Genomic DNA, 23,268 nt, shown 5'->3' with positions numbered 1-23,268 from the left:
ATAAACAAAAAAATTATTTTAATCGTAATTACATTCGGTCTATACAATTTTATTTTATTTTGTTATTTCTAAGAAATATATTTAGGTAACTTTTTTATAATGTATGTATCAATTATTCTTGGTGGCTTCTGTCCTCTATTTTTTTTATTATTTTGGTTTTAATATTTAGTAAAAAATCTAATTTAATGTCTAATATTTTAAATATTTTGTTTTGGTTCAAAATAATTTGTACGATTTTAGATATTGTTATAGTATTTTTATTTAAACTACTTAATTATGCACTAAGATATTATGTATCTATTACAGTTTATCAATATTCTTCTTTTATATTAACCTTTGATCACTCTGTAATATAATCGAATGGTCTATACAAATATAGCATATTCTATAAGTACATAATTGTTGTTCTCATTTAAGATATACCTTCCTGTTTAATGAATAGAATTGATGGTTCATATTTTATTTTGATTTTTTTTGTTTAAAAAAGTCAGTTTTTAAATACAGTTATTTTAGCGACTATAAAAGTTAATTGACTATGGCCCAGTTTGGGTAACGAACTTCTCTTTTTGATAAAATAACTTAAATGATAAATGACTCTATTAAAAGTAACTTATAAATAGGTTATTTTGTGTTTGGATTTTTAACTCTAAAAGTGCTTATTTTATATAAATCTGATGAAAATTAAATGTATTATGAGAGAAATCATTTTTTTAATTTTGTTTATAAGCTTTTAAATTTCTTCTTAGAAAGTTGCAATTTGATTTTTAAAATTGTATCAGACATTAATATTACTACTTTTCATAAGTTAAAAGTTAAAAAAAGTTACTTCTAAAGTTTTGCAAACGGGCCTATATCTTTATGAAAATATGAAATTTTATTAAAAAAACTTAATTATTTACTTTTTTAAATTTGATATTGTTTTTTTCAAATAAAATATATTATAACTATTTTATATATTATTCTTATGAATTTATCCAAATCTCAATTGATTTTGTTTTATTTTTTTTTACTTAAAATGTATCTATCTTAATAGATGAACCAGAATTTTATTTTTTTAAAAATTCAATTTAAAGTATTTTTTAATACATTGATTTTTCATAAAATAAAAAACTAAAATATATAAAATTATTGATTTTATTTTTTTCTACGAGTCAAAAAAACACTTGGTTGCATTTATTTGTTTTTATTAGTATAATCATCTCAATTAAATGCTAAAGTTAATTAAAGTGAGGTCATTCTAATTTCTTTTCATCAAGTTCATCACTTTCGGGTGATTAGGGATCCTAAAAGACGTTTCTGCCTCACACGATTTCCTCTATCCCTAACCAAATCTCCATCCGTCAGGTGATCGCCGCACCCCCATCCTCGACTGAGATTTCGGCTTCCCTCCTCGGTTCTGGTCACATGTAGAGAAGCTATGGCTATCTCTGCATTCGATTCAATTCCACCATGAGGGTGTTGTTCTATTCATTGTGTCTGTTCCTTCTCCCCAGAGTTGCTCTATCTCTCTCTGTGGAGCATACCTCATTCTCCATCTCAATTTCTCAGTTTTGGATAGCAGATGTTGCCACCGCAGTTCAAGAGGTATATGTGGACTGTTTCTCGATTTATTCTCCAGTTTCAATTTCTTTTTTGTGTTAATTGTTGCTATTTTCTGGATCTATCATTTAATTTTGAGTTGTTTGGTTTCTGATTTAATCATGGTGATTGTTACTTTTTTTTGTAAATCAATGGTTCTCTCCTATGTTTGTGTTGTTGGTGTTTCTGTGAAATAATTTACTTCTTGGGGGGGTTGGCTGATTATAAATTATATAATTTTTTTTCTGCTGTTGGACTGAAGTTAACTGTAGTGTTTGGTATAGTTGACTGATGAAATTCTCTTTTTTCTTTATTGTGAATTGTCAAATCAACTATATATGGTAGGTATTTGGTAATTTGCAACAGGTCTCTTCCCATATTGTTTTTGCTCTTTTCCTATGAGTATTTGGTAACTTATGATATCTTCCTAAATGATGTGTTTAGCCATATCAATCTATATATGCCTATTAGTCTATCTCTGTCCTATATGTGAAGCTTACATTGTAAGCTTTAGTTTTTGTTAAATTTGGGAGTTTATAACTCCAACTCATGTGTTTATCTTCTCATCTTAGTTCTGAGTTCTTCTGTGTATATTTTCTAATTTTAGTGTTCTTATCTTTCATATTTTTGGAATGAATAACCGTGTTGATCTGGTGGACAAAATCACTCCATGGAGAGAATCATGGAAAGTGCATGTTAAAGTTGTGAAGTTGTGGTACCACAAGAATCCTGCTTTGGATCCTTCTCAAAATCTGTTGCATATGGTCTTAATGGATGAGAAGGTGACGTTAGGATTTTTGCTAGTAAAGAATTTTATAAATTTGCGTTGTAAGTATAGATTCTGAACCAACAGAAATCCCTTCGTACAAACATTTTGGTTGTCACAAGTAACAAACCCCTAAATAAATTGATAACCGAGTATTTAAACCTCGGGTCGTCTTCTCAAGGAATTGCAGGGAGGTATGTTCTTATTGTTGGTTATGAAAAAGTGTATTTTGGGGTTGAGAGTGAGGAATGAATATGGTAGATAATTTAAATGGCAATTAAAATAAATAAATACTGTAAAGCAAACCCTTTGGCAAGGTATGAGAAATTGGAAGTCCAGACTTAGTTATTCTTATCAATAATAATAAAAGTTGAATCTTAATTCCACTTAGTTAACCTTTGCTAAAGCAAAGGAAAGTCAATGGACTAATTAGTTGACTTTCGAATCCTATTTATTTCCTAAGAAAAGGTTGGGATTATTGAAGTTTAGTTCAATTAGCAAAGATAACAGTTATCAATTATGTTGAGCTAAGATAACTCATGAGTTACTGATTTCTTAACCAAGACCACAAGGAAAAGAAATTAAATCTGCTGGAATAAAAAATGTCTTCAGATTGGGAATAATCAATAGCATAAACAAAAGAAAGCAATATTAAACGGAAATACCTCAAATATCATTAAATAAGAAAATCATCATGAATGTGGCATAAGCCAAATAGGCAACATAACTAATATAAGCATTCAAGTATCTGAAAATAAGAGATAAATGTAAAGTAAAAGAACATTGAACCTGGGATTGAGAGTCGCTCCTAAAATTAAGAGAAGTCCTAAATCCTAATCCTAAAGAGAGAGAGGAGAGAACTTGTCTCCCACTAAACCTAAATCATGGAAAGTGACTAAAAATTCGAGAGTCTCTGAATAGATGCATTCTCACACTTCATAACCTCTGGTCTATGCCTTCTGGACTTAGATTTGGGCTAAAAAGGGCTTCAGAATCCGCTATGAGCGTTTTCTGCAATTTCTGGTGCGTGGCCTCTGTCACGCGTCTGCGTGGGTCACGCGGTCGTGTCGATTGGAGTTTTTTTATTCGCGCAGTCGCGTCAGTCATGCGGCCGCGTCGCTGCTTCTTCGCTCTTGGCACGCGGTCGCGTCATCCATGCGATCGCGTGGATGCCAGTTTCTCCAAAACTCCGATTTACGCTTTCCTTCCATTTTTGTATGTTTCCTTTCCCATCCTTTAAGTCATTCCTGCCTTAGAAGATCTGAAACTACTCAACACACTAATCATGGCATTGAATGGAAATAAAGGTAATGAAAATAATTAATTTTAAAGCATAGGAAACATGTTTTTCACATACATCACATAATAAGGAAGGGAAAGTAAAACCATGCAATTAATATGAATAAGTGGGTGAAGGATTGAATAAATCACTCAAACTAAGCACAAAATATATCACAAAATATGGGTTTATCACCCTCCTCACACTTAAGTAATAGCATGTCGTCATGCTATATCCAAGGTAAAAAGTAAGGTTGAAGTGGTTGAATGCCATGCAATGCAATTCTAATCTAAATACAATTCTAATTTTATTCACTCATATATAAATCTTACATGTAGTTAAATCAATTCACATTCTCAAGGGATCATATATACATAGCCAACCTTAGCTAATGTTAAAGCACTTTTACACTTGAGATGGGAAGAAAAATATTTTATAAACTTGCAAGACAATTAACAAATTAAGCATAGATATATGTTAATGAGTTATTGAACCCTCACTGGATTTTGTGTTTACTCTCTAATCACTCAGTGTTTATTGGGTTAATCACTCTATTCTTCTTTTTATCCTTGCTTTCTATAACTTTGTTCTTCATCTAACCAATCAACAATTATAAAATATAAGCATACCAAAAATCATGAGGTCCTTAATTAAGGTTGTAATGGGGCTAAGGTAAAGGTAAGGGTATATGTATAAGGCTAAGTGAGCTAATAAGTGAATCCTTAATTAATCCAAGATCTCACCTAACATACATAATTTCTAAAGTAAAGCTTCTTTACCTGTTTTCCCATATTTTTTCCACTTTTGATATTACATACTCATTTTATTTTTATTTTTTGCTCCATGTGCACTTGCTTTAATTTGTATTTTTTTTAAATGCACATGGTAATAATTATTTTAATTTTACATGAGCATGCTTCCCAAAACATCTTTATTCTTTTCAACTCTTCTACCTTTGTTTCTATCATCCATGTTCCCATAAAGTTTTCCCCACACTTAAACAATTACATAATTTCTATCTTAAGCTAACCAAGGATTCAACTTGGGATTTTTTTTTCTGCTTAAGGCTAGTAATGTGGTTATAAGACAAGGGGATTAAAGCTCAAGGGGGCTGACAAGGGTGATGTAAAAGGTAGGCTTTATTTGGGATAAGTGAGTTAAAATCAAACAAGGCTTCAATCACTCTCTTGGTATGTACCTATATTCTATATTCGGACATATAGATTGAAACAAAGCAAAGAACACCAGAATAAAAAAGAAGGATGGAACACACAGGAATAAAATATTATGCTTTAAATGTAACCATACAATTAAGCTCAAAACTCACAGGCTGTATGTTCTCAAACTCATAAATCATATATCATTCATATATGTCATGGAGGTTTAGTTAAAAATTCTCATTATTCTCAATGTAAAATATATTGGATGGCTAAAGTTTTAGTGTTCCTCCTTGATAAAATGTTGTTAACTTAACTACATGATGTAATACTTTATATACAAAATGTGTGGATTGTTTTGATCTTGTTTAAATTTCCTAGTCTACTCCTTTTATTTTGATCAAATTAAACTTTTATATGCCAAAAGGGTAAACTATACTAATTAATCCACATACTCTATAGCTAATAATTAGAACTGCAAACTAAACTAAATGGCTAAAATATGAACTAAAGTGCAAAATACATAAATAGAGTAAAAATACATGAAAGTAGCAATGTATAAGTACTCGGAAAATAAAAATAAAAATAAAGAGAAAAATACAGAAAAATAGCCAAAATAAAAAAAGAAGGGTCTGTAGTGGTTCACCAAAATAGTATGCCAGAGATGGCGACCTCCCCACACTTAAAATAAAGCATCGTCCTCGATGCTCACTCAGGCTGGGTGTGAAGGAGTGTCAGCTTCGGAAGGATAGGTAGCTGGAGTCTCTGTGGTGGTGGTCTGAGGATCCGGCTGCTGCAGAGGAGGTGCTGACTGTATAGGGATCCCGGGATCTGCAGCCTAAATCTGAGGTAGGTCCTCCTGCTGGGGTGCAGTCTGCTCTGAGCCTGCCTGCGCAGCCTCTCTCTGAGGATGGGTCTCCTCCTCGTGCTCATCCACCTCCTCCTCAGATGGCTCTGATGGAGTGTCAGGCTCGCAGGGGATGTCGCTGCTAGATCATATCAACAGCTTCAGGTGCTCATAACGTCGCCGGCTGCGACACTCAGATCTCTCATACCGGCGCCGGTTGCGGCACTCCATCCTGTCTAGCTGCTGAAACAAGCGGTGCACTAGGTGATAAACTGGCTCTGAGGCAGGTGGAGGTATAGTAGTGGTAGCAGGGATAGCTGTGGAGGAAGAAGGACCAGTGGAAGGTGTGGCTGTCTCATTAGTAGCAGTGAAGGGTGGGGGTCTGTAGCCCAAAGCTAGAAAGTTCCTACTGTGAGGAATAATCTTCCTGCAGTCTGCAGCTGGTGGCCTCTCATCGGCATCCTCCCAAGGCACGTCAGCTCGACGGCCCAGCTGTGTAACCAAATAGGGAAAGGGAAGAGTGCCTCAGACGTGGACCCTAGCCATGTAGGACCGGATAAAGCGTGGCAAGTACAGGTCCTTACCCTCCATCACACACCAAAGGAGGGTGATCATAGCGGCCGGTATCACGGTCTCATGGGTACTCAGCATAACATAGTTGCTCAAGATCTGGTGCCATAGCCGAGCCTCATCATTTAAGTAAATCCGCTTGATTCCCTTAGGCATGGTGGTATCCTGACCCATTTCCCACGAAACAGTCGGGTCAAGGGCAATTCTTGCCTTGATAGCATCCCAATCAAATCTCAAGAAACGCATGTCCTCCTCAGCCATTTTGTAACCATCAGGCTGATCGGACATGGGTGGGAGCTGTAGAATGTCCTCAATGGCCTCTTCAGTGACCAGTATCTGCTTGCCTCTTAGGTTCACTTCATCCAGGGAAATGATGAAGTAATTGCAGTAAAATTCCCTTACCCAAGATGCATTGACCTCTGTAAGGTTTCTCTCCAGGAAGAACCAGCCTCTTTCTTTGATCTGATCAGAGGTGTATTGCTGGAGTTCATTTGGGATTTTCAGAGTCCGCTCTAAGTATAGGTTCCTGGAGGTGGCAAACGCCGGATATTTCAACTCGCAGTATCGGTTTGCAAACTTGATGGGATCAGTAGCAGGGAGTAGCTGGTCAGCCTTCTCCTGGGCAGTAAAGTGTTTTTCCCGCCAGGAGGCATCATGCATCAGATCTATGATAGACATAGATGAATCTCCTCTCTTACGTTTGCCAGTGGTAGCCTTTCCTTTTCCCTTTCTCTGGGAATCTGACATCCTGAAAAATAGAAAACCAGGATATAATAAAAATAGGAAAACAAATAGGCAAATAGGTTGATGATGATTCAAATAGAGATAGAAATGGCAAAAATTGGAATCAAACATCAATAATGTAATTTAAGAACCAGGAGATCAAAGAGAATAAGAATGTGTGCCCTGGCATTCATGGATTGGTTTGGTGAAAGCTTAAGGAAAGCACAGTTGAAAATGCCAAAACTAAGACAAGAATGGAAACATTTTACAGAAAATTGGGCAGCATTTCGGCTAAAATTGGACTATCCCGAAAAATAAACAGCAGCAGAATAGTTCATATGAATCAAAAATAAACATAGCGGCAATCACATATAAGGGGTATGAACATGAAAAAGGCAATGTAAAAAGCAGCATGAAACAAAAAATCATAGCATATGAACAATAGCAATATCACAGAAACAGCAGAATTGCGAAAAGCATAAAGCAAGAAACACGAACAGCGCAATTATCAGACCTAAATCCAGTAACCACATCCTAGGCTACCTAATAACCTAGAATCCACTACAACATGCATATCTAACTAGCCTAAATATAAACAAAAATAGAAAAATATGAAGCAACTACGAATGGATAGAAGGGTGACGTGATGCAGAACCTGGTAGGCTAATGAAGGAGATTGGGGCAGAGAGGTGGCTGGGGGTGGCGGTGGTGGCGGCTGTCACGGCGGAGGAGGGAGACACGACAGCGGTGGCGGCTAGTTAGGGGGCAGGGGCTTCGGTAAGGTTAGGGGGAATGTGGGGAAGGTTTGGGACGGGGATTGAGGGTGGTGGTGGCTGGGTGGTGGTTGGGTGGTGGAGAGGAAGAGAGGAGGGAAAGGGTTTCGGGAGGGGGCGCGACTAATAGGGTTCGCGTGATAGGGGGTTATAATTTGAATCCATGCGATCGCGTGGAGCACGCGGTCGCGTGGATGGGGTGAAATGGGGTTGACGCGATCGCGTAGAGCGGATACAAGAGGGGGTGACGCGATCGCATGAGGCATGCGATCGCGTCGCTTGAAACTGTGCTAAATGCACGATTCCAGCATCGTGTCAGCGCAACTCTCTGTCTCTTTTGGGGTTGTGTGCAATCCGCGCGACGCGATCGCGTCGCATGGGGTTAGTGTAGGTGCATGTGATGCAATTGCGTCAGGGACGCGATCGCGTGGGTGTTTTGTGCGAAACGCACAATGGCTGCACGATTCCAGCCCAACTTTCTGGGCGTCGGATCTTTTACGCCGATTTCCAGGTCACGTGACCGCGTGATTGACGCGGACGCGTGGGAGGTGTTTTATCGCAACTGACGCGATCGCATGAGTGATGCGGTCGCATCCCACGCCCCTTTTTTTTATGCAGGGATTTTTGACGTTAGGATTTTTGCTAGTAAAGAATTTTACAAAAACAGTTGCATTGTAGATATAGATTCTAAACCAACAGAAATCCCTTCGTGCAACCGTTTTGGTTGTCACAAGTAACAAACCCCTTTGAAATTGATAACCGAGTATTCAAACATCGGGTCGTCTTCTCAAGGAATTGCAGGGAGGTATGTTCTTATTATTGGCTATGAAAAAGGTAAAATTGGGGGTTTGGAATTAAGGAAGAAGTATGACAAGTAATTTAAATGACAATTAAAATAAATAAATACTGTAAAGCAAACTTTTGGCAAGGTATGAGAAATTGGAAGTCCAGACTTAGTTATTCTTATCAATAATAATGAAAGTTGAATCTTAATTCCACTTAGTTAACCTTTGCTAAAGCAAAGGAAAGTCAAGGGACTAATTAGTTAGACCTTCGAATCCTATTTATTTCCTAAGAAAAAAGTTGGGATTATTGAAGTTCAGTTCAATTAGCAAAGATAACAGTTATCAATTATGTTGAGCTAAGATAACTCCTGAGTTACTGATTTCTTAACCAAGACCAAAAGGGAAGGAAATTAAATCTACCGGAATAAGAATATCTTCAGATTGGAAATGATCAATAACATGAATAAAAAGAACAATATTGAACTGAAATATCTCAAGTAACATTAAATAAGAAAATCATAACATGAATGTAGCATAAGCCAAATAGGCAACATAACTAATACAAGCAAGCATTAATGGTATCTGAAAATAAGAGATAATTGTCAAGCAAAAGAACATTGAACCTGGTAAAAAGATAATCCTTGAAGCAAATAAAATCCTAAAACTAAATCCTAATCCTAAAGAGAGAGAGGAGAGAACCTCTCTCAAAACTAAATCTAAATCATGCGTGGGACGATTTGTGCCACTGGCACGCCTCCAGCCACGCTCTCGCGTGACTCTCTGTTCGATTTCTCTTCTTCACAACGCACATGTGACGCGGACTCGTCAGCGACGTTGCCGCGTCGCGTGCGTGCTTTTTTTTTAATAATGCAGTATGCAGAATGCAATGCTAATATGAATGTTATGCAAAATTCCAGGTTCAATACAATAAAATATAATAAAACTCGAAAACAAATAAAACTAGATAAAAATGAAAAAGAAACAATCATACCATGGTGGGTTGTCTCCCACCTAGCACTTTTAGTTAAAGTGCTTAAGTTGGACATTGGTTGAGCTTCCTGTTATGGCGGCTTATGTTTAAATTCATCCAGAAATCTCCACCAATGCTTGGAATGCCAATAGCCTCAGGGGTCCCAAACTAGGCATGTAAAGCTTCTGAGCAGCTTCAAACAAATTTTCAGGCTCCCGGGATGACGAATGTCAGGATAGGATCCATGATCCCAAGCTTTGCTTTTAAATCTGCCTCTGTCTTGATCTACATGATTCCATTCGGGCGGTTTAAAAAGTAGATTCTCACCATGGTGACCAAACGTTCTCCGTGATCCATTCAATTGAGCATGATACCAATCCATGCGCTTCGAGTTGAAGTGTGGAACCTTATTGAACCTTGTGCACCAGCTCTGAGTACGAGCCATTTCCCTTTTCCTCTTAAAGCCACAAAGAGCTCTAATCTGGCCATCTGTTTCAAGCAAACCATATTCAAGTGGAAAAATAAAGATAAGAGTCAAGGATTTTACCCACTTGAAATCTGTATTGGGTGGTAATGACCTTGGGATCAGTGTTTCCAGGGGTTCTGCAAGATCTACTCCCTTGTGGTCTTCAGTGGATTCCTCCACTTCCTACCTCGGGATAGGTGGTTCCAGTGGTTCTGTAAGTTTTACTTCCTTGTGCTCTTCTGTGAATTTCTCCACTTTATTGCAAATTTCTTCCACTTCAACCATATCTTGATCAAAGTCTTCAATTTCTCCCTCATTATCGCTCAAGTCATATATTGGAGGTTGAGAAAAATCTACCTCAGCATCATCTTCATATTCACTCGGGGAAGATTCTTCTGTCTCAAAGAATTCACTTGCGGATGCAAGTTCGTCGCTAAGAGAACAGGACTCGTGATCATTATCATCAAGGAAACCTGCGTCATGGGTTATTCCGTCCAGTTCTTCATAAGATATTTGCATTGGAGGCGGTGCAAAATCCTCCTCAGCGTCAATTGTAGCATCCTCGACGGAGTCTTCCATGACTTTGTGTTCCCATGGAGGTTCGGCATCTCCTAAATCTTCAACCAACTCTTCCTCTTCTACAATGACAGCATCCTCTACTTGTCCCAGTACGAAGTTAGGCTTTATGCTGTCCACTGGAGCTTCTCGTGTCTTCTCTACAACACATTCTTCATTAGATTCTCCACATGAATCCATTGGATTCTGTTGAGTGTCCGAACGTCTGGAAGATAATTGATTTATTGCTTGCTCCAGTTGATGAAGGGTTGCATTAAATTGGTTTATTGATTCTTCAAGGCAAACCTGTGATTCTGGCTTTGATGGATATGGGTATGGTGTATGGGGGAGTGGTGGTTCTTGGGAGTAATTGGATTGGTGTTGGGGTGGATAGGATCATGTGGTAGTGAATGGTGAAAAGAAGCTTGTGAGTGTGGTGGTTCGAAGTTATGTCGAAAGGATGGTCTCTGAGCACAGGGTGGGGCTTGTTGGTAGCTACTAGGCGGTCCACCAAATCTTTCAGCTGGGTATGCATTGTAGAATGGTCATTGTCCATGATATCTTGGAGGGTGTTGTTGCCTAAAGGGTTGATTAGATCCTCTTGGCTCCATCCATCCTTAATTGGTCTGACCTTGATGCATTGGTGGATGAAATTGTGATTCATATTCTTTGTATTTGTATGAAATCATTATTATGGCACCGGTTGAATTCACAACTCCGTTCAACTAACCAGCAAGTGTACTGGGTCGTCCAAGTAATAAACCTTACGCGAGGAGAGAAAACAAATAAACAAGTAAAATAAAAAATATATTTTTTCTTTATAAAAAAATATTTACAATAACCAATAATAAGGCACACGTTTGCAATTCCCCGGCAATGGCGCCATTTTGACGTTAGGATTTTTGCTAGTAAAGAATTTTATAAAGTTGCGTTGTAAGTATAGATTTTGAACCAACAGAAATCCCTTCGTACAAACGTTTTGGTTGTCACAAGTAACAAACCTCTAAATAAATTGATAACTGAGTATTTAAACCTCGGGTCGTCTTCTCAAGGAATTGCAGGGATGTATGTTCTTATTATTGGTTATGAAAAAGTGTATTTTGGGGTTGAGAGTGAGGAATGAATATGGCAGATAATTTAAATGGCAATTAAAATAAATAAATACTGTAAAGCAAACCCTTTGGCAAGGTATGAGAAATTGGAAGTCCAGACTTAGTTATTCTTATCAATAATAATAAAAGTTGAATCTTAATTCCACTTAGTTAACCTTTGCTAAAGCAAATGAAAGTCAAGGGACTAATTAGTTGACCTTCGAATCCTATTTATTTCCTAAGAAAAGGTTGGGATTATTGAAGTTCAGTTCAATTAGCAAAGATAACAGTTATCAATTATGTTGAGCTAAGATAACTCCTGAGTTACTGATTTCTTAACCAAGACCAAAAGGAAAAGAAATTAAATCTGCTGGAATAAAAAATGTCTTCAGATTGGGAATAATCAATAGCATAAACAAAAGAAAGCAATATTAAACTGAAATACCTCAAATATCATTAAATAAGAAAATCATCATGAATGTGGCATAAGCCAAATAGGCAACATAACTAATATAAGCATTTAAGTATCTGAAAATAAGAGATAAATGTAAAGTAAAAGAACATTGAACCTGGGATTGAGAGTCGCTCCTAAAATTAAGAGAAGTCCTAAATCCTAATCCGAAAGAGAGAGAGGAGAGAACCTCTCTCCCACTAAACCTAAATCATGGAAAGTGACTAAAAATTCGAGAGTCTTTGAATGGATGCATTCTCACCCTTCATAACCTCTGGTCTATGCCTTCTGGACTTAGATTTGGGCCAAAAAGGGCTTCAGAATCCGCTATGAGCGTTTTCTGCAATTTCTGGTACGTGGCCTCTGTCACGCGTCCGCGTGGGTCACGCGGTCGCGTCAGTCATGCGGCCGCATCGCTGCTTCTTCGCTCTTGGCACGCGGTCGCGTCATCCATGCGATCGCGTGGATGCCAGTTTCTCCAAAACTCCGATTTACGCTTTCCTTCCATTTTTGTATGTTTCCTTTTCCATCCTTTAAGTCATTCCTGCCTTAGAAGATCTGAAACTACTCAACACACTAATCATGGCATCGAATGGAAATAAAGGTAATTAAAATAATTAATTTTAAAGCATAGGAAACATGTTTTTCACATACATCACATAATAAGGAAGGGAAAGTAAAACCATGCAATTAATATGAATAAGTGGGTGAAGGATTGAATAAATCACTCAAACTAAGTACAAAATATATCACAAAATATGGGTTTATCAGAAGGTGAGTTTTATTTTATGTTAGCATTTCCTTAGGTTGTTGCAAGTTTTCTTTTTTTTTAATATGCAGAAGGGAAGATTGGAAACTGATATGTTTTTGTTGTTTTAATCTTCTAATCAAGTGTTGTTATGCTGTTTGGACACCTAAATAAGTTAATAAATTCAAAATATGAAGCATTTTTTTCAACTGCAGTTACACAAGATCCAGGCCACCATTAAAGATCAGCTTATATCAAAATTTGCCTTGTCTCTAAATGAAGGGGATGTGTACTTGATGACCCATTTTACAGTTGTACCGAACACCGGTTTGAACAGAGTGACAAAACATCAGTTCAGACTTTTGTTCCAATACAACACCTCTGTTGTTTCTGTGGTATCTCCAAGGATACCTCATTCGGGTCTATGTTTAGCATCAATAGATGAAATTGATCAAATGACAAAGGACCATAATTTCCTCATTGGTTTGTACAAGTTTCTTGCTCTTTCCTTTTACTATCATAGTATTATGTTTTAAAATGTGTGGTTTCTAATTCAAATTTGTATATGTTTCAATCTAATTATTAGACTTTGTTGGGATTATTACTGGTGTTCGAAAAGAAAGAGATGTGGCATCAGATGGGAAGATGGTCAAAGCAGTGGTGCTAGAAGTCTTTGCTGATGGGTAATATCTCTCTCACTGTCTCCTATATCAGTAGTTATCTTCTATTAATTATAATTTTTTTTCTTCCAGTCTTTATGTTTATAAGAATAAATATATAGTTTGATCCTTTTTATCTTTTGAAACTTATCTGTTCAGCAAAAGGGTACAATGCAATGTGTTTGGAGATGCTTGTGATCTGTTAGAATATGATAAGTTACAAAAATATGCAAGATCTCCCCTGGTTGTGCTCGAGTCTTTTAGAATCAAAGCAATTGAAGGTTAGTTTCACTCATATTCAGCGAAGTTTTACTCTAACATTTGGTTTCTGTTTTTTGAGCTTCTAATATAAATATGGTTTGAGGCTAATAGAATAGGATTCTTGCATGCAGTTGGGGTAATTCTACAGAATGTGATAAATGTCTCTAGGTTATTCATTAATCCTGACATTCCAGAGTCTGTTGAGTTCCTAAGCAGGTTAGTTGTGTTAAAAATATTGAAAAGCTAGAAGCTACCATGATTATTTTGTTGGTGTTCATGTATCTGTTTTGTGTTATTAAGATTGGTTATTGTATGTTGTGTGTAGATTTAGTGTATCCAGTTATGGATTCTCAAGACTTGTGACCAATGACCTTGGATACTTAGTTTCTAAAGTTGATGGTGATTATTTCAATCCCAAAGAGATCAGTAATATTCAAAATCTTCATTCAGATAATGGGGTACTATTTTAGATTTGCAAACTCTTCGTTTAATACTTAAACTTCAAATTCTAGTCCTTGTGTGTTGGGTTTATATCATTGTTTTTAAAATTGTACAAGATGCTCATTACTTTGTTATTGGGACAATTAATGAAGTTATGGATGAACCAGATTGGTGGTACTACTCATGTGTGTGTGGTCATGCCGTTGTTGACCATGAGGATCTCTATCTTTGTGATGCTTGTGGTTCATGTGTTGAACATGTAATGGTCAAGTAAGATTCATATGTAACTCTACTATGTAATAGATTAATTATCAATCTTTTAGATTTTTGGTTAGTTCTTTGTTATGCTTCAGTCTATGTGTTTTTAAGCAGATTTAATTTCTTAGTTTTAGTTATCATTCTTGGTTGTTAATTCTGTTAGATATAGGATTCGCGTAAAGATTCATCATGTTGGGTGTGCTGTTTTGTTTGTTCTGGTTGATAATGCGGCAACAAAACTATTTGGAAAAACCTGTTCTGAAGCATTTCTCAGGATAGACGAAGAATTCCCTGTTGATCCTAGTGTGCTTGCAGTATGAACTCTTTCATCTTTAACCTCATTTAATCTTTGTTATTTTTTTTCTTGTGTTCAACTTTATTGAATCTTTATATTAAACTCCCAAGGTCTGTCGGTCATATTCTCCACAAATGTTTGGTGATGTTGTTGGAGAGGAGAAAGTTTTCAAGGTTAAAATTCTTTCTGCAGTTGATCCAGATTACTCCAGCTCCTTTAAAATTGTAAATGTCTTTAGTGATAATCCGGGACCAGCTGCAATCGATGATTATATGAATGTATGATTTCTGACCCTATGGTACTACATGTTCATGCATTTTTCTTTTTTCTGAATTAATGCATTCGATACTTATTCTAACCAAATTATCCCAGGCAAGGCTTCACGATCCGATTTTTCCACCAATCTATGATGGCTATTTGCAGTATGCAACTGGGGAAGATTACAAGACTCAAGTAGTGTGTGATAATTCTATTCAATTAAAAACTATTGAAGATATTATTACTGATCTTATTTCACCCAATCACTGCTATTCTGATCTTGAGAATGTATATTTTTTTTCTCATTTGTGATAAAATATTTGTTCTTTCTTTTTTGTTATTCTTGTTATATCACATGCTGAAAAGTTAGTAATTGATAGTTTTGTAAATTATTTGAAGTTTGAAATGCTATATTAATTTTTTCTTTGGTGGCAGGGTGGTTTCGTTTTTATTCTTGGAACTATATCATCTATTTTCAAGAAACATAAGTGGTGGTTCTCAACTTGTTTGTGTGGTTCTCTTGTGTCAGCTAATAAACAACTTTTATCATGTGATCTATGTCAGCTTCAATGCATTGGTTCTGTCCCAAGGTGTTTTGTTCTTTAGTTTTATTCTGTTTTCGTAACTAATTATTATTTCAATCTTAATTCAAAATTTCCTTATTTTCTTCTGGTTTTCAAGATTCTGTTTGAAGATTATAGTGTCTCATGCGAATGGGAACAATATATTTATTCTTAAAGATCGTGAGGTTGTGCAACTAATAAAGATAAGATGCTCGAGCTTTTTGGATAATCACCCAGAGTTGAATCAGGTTGTCATCCAGCTGTGGTTTTAATTAGTATATAGATATATAGATATAGATATAGTTAGTTTGTATGTTTTGACTTTCCTAAGAAAAACTTGAATTATTATTATGCTATTTTTTAACTATTTTATTTTTTTTCGTTTTTAGGGATCTTATTGCAAAGTTGTTCCATTGAAACTCATTTCAAATCTTTTGCACAAAAAAATTGTATTCATGGTTGATGCTAGGCCTGTGGGTTATGAGATGAATCGATCTGTGTATATTGTTCAATAGATTTGGGATGATGCCTCCATTATTAATGTTTTTGAGACTGCTGCTGAGATGAATGATCATAAAGTTTGGTTGTATAGTTTTAATAATTTGTCCGATTATTAGTATTTAAAAATATCAATAACTAAGAGGATTTCAATTTTTTTCAGATTCATGTTTTGGTTGATTCTATGCCTGAAGTTGAAGATGCTTTCAGCCAATGTGAAAGTGATCATGAGGCTGTGGAGGATCTAGATGCATTTTAGTTTAATATGTTAAGATACTACTTTAAGTTGTTGTTGTGGTGGATCTTCATGCTTTTTAATTTAATATCTTCAGATAGTAATTTATATTATTGTTTGATCTGTAATACAATGTTAGTTTCTTCTGAATTTTAATGTGGTTATAACTATGATATTTATATATTTAATCAAATTTCTTTTTTAATTACAATAAAAAAATATGTGTTTATTTTTCCAGTTTCAATTCAACTCGTGCAGTAATTAATCAATTATTAATCAGTATTAAAAAAATAATAATTGTGGAAAAAATATATATACTGGTTAATAAAATAGTTTTCATTGCCATTTTTAAATGTATGTATTCAACCTAAGGTTAAATTTATTTGTTATTAAAAAATATATCTCTCTTTAGTTTTTTTTATTTATTTAATCAAATCCCTTTTTAATTACAAAAAAAATATGCGTTTATTTTACCTGTTTCAAATAAACCCATGCAATAATTAATTAATTATTAATCAGTATTAAAAAAGAAATTGATAATTAGAAAAAAATATACATAGTAAATGATTTTCATTACTATTTTTAAATGTATTCAAGTTAAGATTAAATTTAATTCTTATTAAAAAAATATATATCTCACAAGTTTTTTTAATTCCCTTTTTTGGCAAAAAAAATGTCAATTCAACGTTTCCACACTCCCAATAACACATAAGTCATCTTGTTCCTCTTCTTCATTCTGTTCATTTACGGGTTCTTTCCTCTCTTTTTCTTTCTCACTTTGAAACTCGAATTCGTTTTCGTCAGATCAACAATCACTCCCTCGGACAAGTCCTCTCCAGAATCAGAAAGCCAAGTACCCAGACCTGGGAATCATTATGTTGAGATCATTGATTTTGTTTTCTGGGTGTGATATTCAATGAGATTCGCGATCGATGATGTTCATGAGTCAGGCGTCTTCTGTCTCTTCCAATTATCCCAAAAACAGGTTTTTATACTTGTCACAAGGCTTGAAGCACGTTACCTAACATTTTTCATGGGTTATTATTTCCCAAACTGATTAGTGGGTTTCCTGTAGAATCTAGCGTTTATCATGGGTTCTCCTAAAATGAACAAAATTTTCTCCTTTGGAAAGGTGAGGCTTCTTCTTCTGTTGCTGATGGGTTTGCCAAAGGCCTTATAAGTCTTATTGTATCTCCTATCTGAAGTCTGGATTCTGTGGCTATGGTTCTCGCTGCCGTTTCAATCATCCGCATGACGGTTGCGGCGGTAAAATTTTTTGTTCGTTTCATTTTTAGGTTTGGAGAGGATTTTTTTTGTTCTGTTATTTTTGTGCTTGATGTCATTAATTGTTCATGGTTGTACTTTTGATCTGTTACTTAATTTTGTACATCCTCTAATTCAGTGCTACTTTGGTTTCATTTTGTACCTTTTAATTGATCCGTTTTGATAGAATATTTTTGCTGTTCTTCATCTGAGTTAATCTTCTTGGTTTCTTATTGTCGTCTTCTTGATTTCATGATTGGGCGCAAGACTTGATTATCAATTTTCACTTTCAATAATGGAGTCTATGTTTTTGATTGGCAATAAGTTGACATGTCTTCTATTTCAGCACTCATACTTATTGGGAATAGTATTATTATATAGTCAAAGTTAGGATCAATCAGTAGGTATGGTTTCTTTATAGATTTATAGATACATAGATAGATAGATCTATATAGATTCATAGATGGGTTGATATGACATATCTATATTATATAGAGGTATGAGTATATCTAATTTAATTACCTATGGACACATTGAATGTCATATGTCAATCAATCAATCAATCTAGCCAAGGAGTCTAAGAGAAACGTATTCTACAAGCTTTGCCTTACAAACCTGCTCATTCCTCTGGTATAAGTAGTAATGAGGTAATGGAGTATTGTGGAGATTTTTCAAGAGCTATCAGTTGTTCCTTAGTTGTCTTTTTTCCCTTGCATTCCTTTCTGTTGAGATAAATCTCAGATCCCACACATTTTTCTGTTGCCAATATTTTGTTCTTTAATTTGTTTTTTTTCTTTCATATTCTTTCATGTTTACTATTTATTTTTCGATAAGATGAATATTAGTATTGATCCTCTTCAAAAAATCTCTCCATGGAAGGAAAGTTGGAGTATTGAGGCTAAGATCTTGACCATTTGGGAAGATGTTTTCATTGTTAATGAAAATATTCAAAAACTCTTACATGTAATATTGATGGATAAGCAGGTGAGTGTGTGTGTGTGTGTGTATGTGTGTGTATGTGTTATCAAAAACTCAGTTTTTACTTAACTAAATTGTGTATTTTAAAATTCTGATTGTGATCAATTTTAGCATGTAATATTTCTTGGTATGATATTTAGAAATGTTTAGATTATTTTTTCCTCTTTTTTAATTTCCAGCACCACAAGGTCCAAGCAACTGTTGAGGATGATTTGATCACAACTTTTGTTCATTAATTAAAAGAAGGACATGTATGCATTATTTCCGACTTCAAAGTGATGCCTAATGGTGGATTGGTTAGGATTACAAGACATCAGTTCCGCATCCTTTTCAAGTGTAGTACCTCTATTGTTGAGCTGCAAATACAGTCATACCTAATCCTGGTTTAAGTTTAACCTCTATAGACGAGATTCTTCAAAAGCGAACTGATTATGAGTACTTAATAGGTAAGTTTCACTTTTTCAAAATTCACCCCGAATAAAGGTGTTTTAAAGGAAGATTAATAACAGCTCAATAAAATGTCTTGTGGTATTGTATCCCGCAGTTTAATCTTTTCTGCTATAATTTCTCTAAATAGATTTTGTTGGGTTGCTGTGCGGATTGAAAAGGAAAATGGATGTTGAGTGTAATGGAAAGATACTGAAAGTTATTGTCCTTGACTTGTTTGCTGATGGGTATCCTTTGCCTTTCTCCTTTTCATTCTATTTTTAAATTATGTTATGCCTGTTTTTCCATTTTTTATTGCTCTTGAATTCTTCTATTGTTGTATCTCATTTATTATAATGGTTACCCAGGAAGAAAATACCCTGCAATCTTGTTGGTGACTGTTCTGCTCTAATAGACATCAATAGTTTGCAAAAGTTTCTGAGACCACCAGTTCTTATTTCGCAATCTTTCAAGATCAAAATCAATGGAGGTGAAAAGTTGTCCATGTTGGACACATGTCTAAGTTTGATTTGTTTATATATTTTTGTTTATCAAATAATTGTTTCTTTATGAATTAATCTCTTCTTATTGTGTTTTGTGATTTATAGATAAAGTTAGCCTTCAAAATGTGATCAATGTTTCTCGGGTTTCAATCAACCCTGATATGCAGGAAACTGTGAATTTTCTCAATGAGTTAGTTCGATTCAATTTTCCTCAAATTTTGTCCCAGTGAACTGAAAATTTCTGCCTTTCTCTACATCCCTCACTTGCTCACTCTCTCTCTATTGCTCAGTTGCTTATTCTCTCTCTATCTATTGCTCAGTCACTCCTTTTACTCTAGTATTAATTTCTTTTTTCTAGATACCGTATCGCAAGCCACCATTTCAGTAGACTGCGTACTAATGAGATTGGGGATTTAGTTTCTGTAATTGATAATGAATCTTTTGACTGGAAACTAATACGGACTATTGCTAATCTTAAGGAAAACAATGAGGTATGTACTATTAGGTTTTTAACATGTTTTAGTGCTATGTAAGAAGTACTCATGTTCATTGATTTTTTCATATTGTAGACATGCTTTGTCCATTCAATTCATAAAATTTTTGTTTTAATAGGATGGACAATTCTTTGTGGTTGGAAAAATTAAAGAGATTGTTGAAGATCCGGAGTGGTGGGTCTTTTCTTGTGTTTCTGGTCATACAATTGTAGGTGATGATAATGTGTTTCATTGTCAACTGTGCGGCAGAGAAGTCCAGCATTTTATGATCAGGTAAATGCACGCTATGATTTAAAAATTTTCTTTCATCTGTTCTGATTCAATAATATAAGTAAGCTTCACATATCAGCTTCTTCTGAGACTGACAAATAGATTAATCTTATATTTACTTTCTTGGTTATAGTTACAGGATAAAGATACTTGTTGAAGATGGGACTTCTTGTGGAATGTTTGTGTTGTTAGACAGTGCAGCCACTAAGTTATTAGGGAGAACCTGTTCTGATGTGTTTTTGTTGTTAGAAGATGAACAGGAGGTATGATTAATTCTCTTAAATTTTATTTCTGTATACTGTATCAATAACTACTTTTTGTTCCTCAATTTTGTCCATTAATTAGTGATCACTTTTCAATTTCTATGACAGAAAATTAAGCACCAATACTGTCCACAATTTTTTATCAACTCATTGGGAAAGAGATTGTTTTCAAAGTTCAAGCAAAGAGGATTAACACTCGCGGTTATTGCGGTACCTTTAAAATCATCAACGTGATTAGTGATGCATGTTTTTTCAACAAACTTGAGGCTGATCAGTTTATCAATGTTAGTACTCTTTCTTTATGTTATATATTAATTATTTAATGAATTGGAGGAATCATTTTTTGGATATAGTTTGTTGATCCCCACTTTCTAATTCTTTGGCTGTTGTTTTGAATGGTTTCCTTTACATGCCAATATGATTTTTACTCATACTTTACAAAGTTTGCTGCGTTTTGTAATTCATGCTTTGCTTCCAAATTTTAAGGATGTTAGTTCTGATTTGGCCTTTAGCCCAATAGTTGAAGACTTCTCTCAGTGTGGACAGTTTAGAAGTTATGACAACCAACTCATATCTGGTGTTCCAATACAACTACATAGCATTAAAGAGATGCTTGCTAACATTCTTTGTGTTAAAATATATTCTTCTGCATCAAGAAATGTTAGTATTTATGTTTATGTTCTCAACCGTCTGAACTGTGTCTCAGCATGTGTTGTATGATAAAATATGTATCATAATATACCAATTACTGTTTCTCTATAGGATTAGATTTGTTTTTTGATCGGTGAAATTGTTGATGTGATGAAACATCAGAAGTGGTGGTACTATTGCTGTTTGTGTAATGCACCTGTTTCTCATGTTGGAAATTTATTTTATTGTTATCTGTGTAAAGTTGAGTGTTTTGATGTCATAAGAAGGTATCTATTTTATCTCTTGGATTTGTTGGTACCAATTTGTCTTTTTGCTTTATTGCATCTTCTACAGCTGTCTCTCAGTGTATATTTTGCTTTTGTTTACATTATTTAGGTATCGCATCAAAATTATTGTTTCCCATTCAAATGGGAGCAATATTTTCATACTTGAGGATGATGAAGTGATGCAAATACTGAAAAAGAGTTGCTCAGAATTTTTGATGGACGAAGGAAATTCCTCCCAAGTAATCATTTTGTTTTTAATTTAATTTAATTGTCCTTGTTTTCAGTTTAGTGTTTATGGTTCAGGTATGTGAATTTTGCTAATGTACCTATTCTTTTCTTTTCTTAGTCAACGGATGATTACACTGTTTCAAATAGCATGATTTCTCAGTTGATGAACAAGAAAATTGTCTTCATAGTGGATCCTAGATCCATTGGATATGATTTGAATAAATCTCTTCATGTTGTTCGTGCAATATGTGATGATATTGATATTGTGAGGTTTTTGGAGGACTCCACCCATGATAATCAACAGCAGGTGGTACCATTATTATGTAAATCTGATGTTGCGTTAGTCCACTCTGTTTTTTTATCAAGTTAACCTCAATTGGCTATATTGTTATGTGTTTTTTCATGGGTAATGTATTAAGTGTTACTGATGTTATTCCTCTCTTGTTCCATTTAGAAATTTTCTATGGATCCCTTTGTTCCTCATTTTCCTTTCGAATTTAAGAATCCAGTTGAGTTTCACTTCAATGCAACCATTCAATGTTCGTCGAGCTCAAGTGCTCCAGTGCATGATGCTTCACTGATTTCTGTTCTGAACTGGAATTGTTGGGTATTTTTTGTTCTAATGGACTTTGATTCTTTATCTGTTAGTAAACTATGTTTACACTAATATGTATATGCATACATGTATATCGGTTAGCTTTGGTTTCTTTATTTGTTTAATATTTCTGTTATTAGTTTCCAAATTTTTATCATACCTGATTTCTTTATCATCTCAATTTGTTTTTTTTTTTTTTTGCTTCTGCATTCCTTGTTCTTATATTTTGCTGTGTTCTCTGTAGACTGTTAACCATGATTTTCATGCAAGAATCTCCTCCTCACAAGGTTCCAATTTAGTTGGCAATCATCAGCCTCTCATTATTAGGGAGGAGCTTCGGAGGGCCTTTGGACATTGTGAAAATACTAGCGACACTGTTGAAAGGATGGATGAGTGTAGTGGCTAATCATTTGTTACATTACAACTAATATTTATATAGATATCTATAATATCATTGCAAGACTCTGAAGAATTGTTAGAATTTTGCTTAGTTGTGTTAAGTACTTGGAAAATTGGTAAAGTATGTTGTCAACGAATCTATTTTGGTATGTAATTATCAACTCATTTTTTGGCGTTGTGATCTTTATAAAACGTATTGTTCTCTTTCTTATGCTTAAATTTGTATGTATAAAAGATATTTTTCAGTCAAATTGGTTAAAGGTATTTTTTATTTATTTATCATGTGAAAATATATATTTCAAAAAAATTTAAAAACATAAATTTGAATTTCTCAAAAAAAAATCTAATGAATTTTTTAGTAATTTTACTTTTATTATTAGAAATTTATCAACTCCACTAAAAAGTAAATAAAAATATATTATTCATCCTTTTTTTTCGATTTAGTCATCCAATACTCAAATACTTAGTTGCATTTATTAATTTATTTATTGATATATCTAACAAAGTTATCTATCTTAATACTTTAATAGTGTAGAGTTAGATATTTTTTGGTAAAAAAAAAGGTTAAAAATTTCTAGGATACTGTGGACCGCAGGGTGGAGTTAGAATGAATCTGATTGGGGAAAAGGGGTGTTTCATCGAGAAGACATCATGTCTTCCTCCCTACTTTCTTTTTCGTCAATCTGATTCTGATTCGGAGCCTTC

The 23,268-nt window shown here is 34.7% G+C and overlaps 1 pseudogene; it reads right to left on the bottom strand.

Annotated features, from left to right (window-relative positions):
• The window catches only part of LOC107480076 (uncharacterized), a 72,986-nt pseudogene that overhangs the window by 39,219 nt on the left and 10,499 nt on the right, over positions 1-23,268 (bottom strand).

This window comes from Arachis duranensis, chromosome 3, assembly GCF_000817695.3.
Source record: "Arachis duranensis cultivar V14167 chromosome 3, aradu.V14167.gnm2.J7QH, whole genome shotgun sequence".
Lineage (NCBI taxonomy): Eukaryota > Viridiplantae > Streptophyta > Magnoliopsida > Fabales > Fabaceae > Arachis > Arachis duranensis.
Note: the sequence above shows the minus strand (reverse complement) of the source record. Positions and strands in the feature narration are given on the sequence as shown.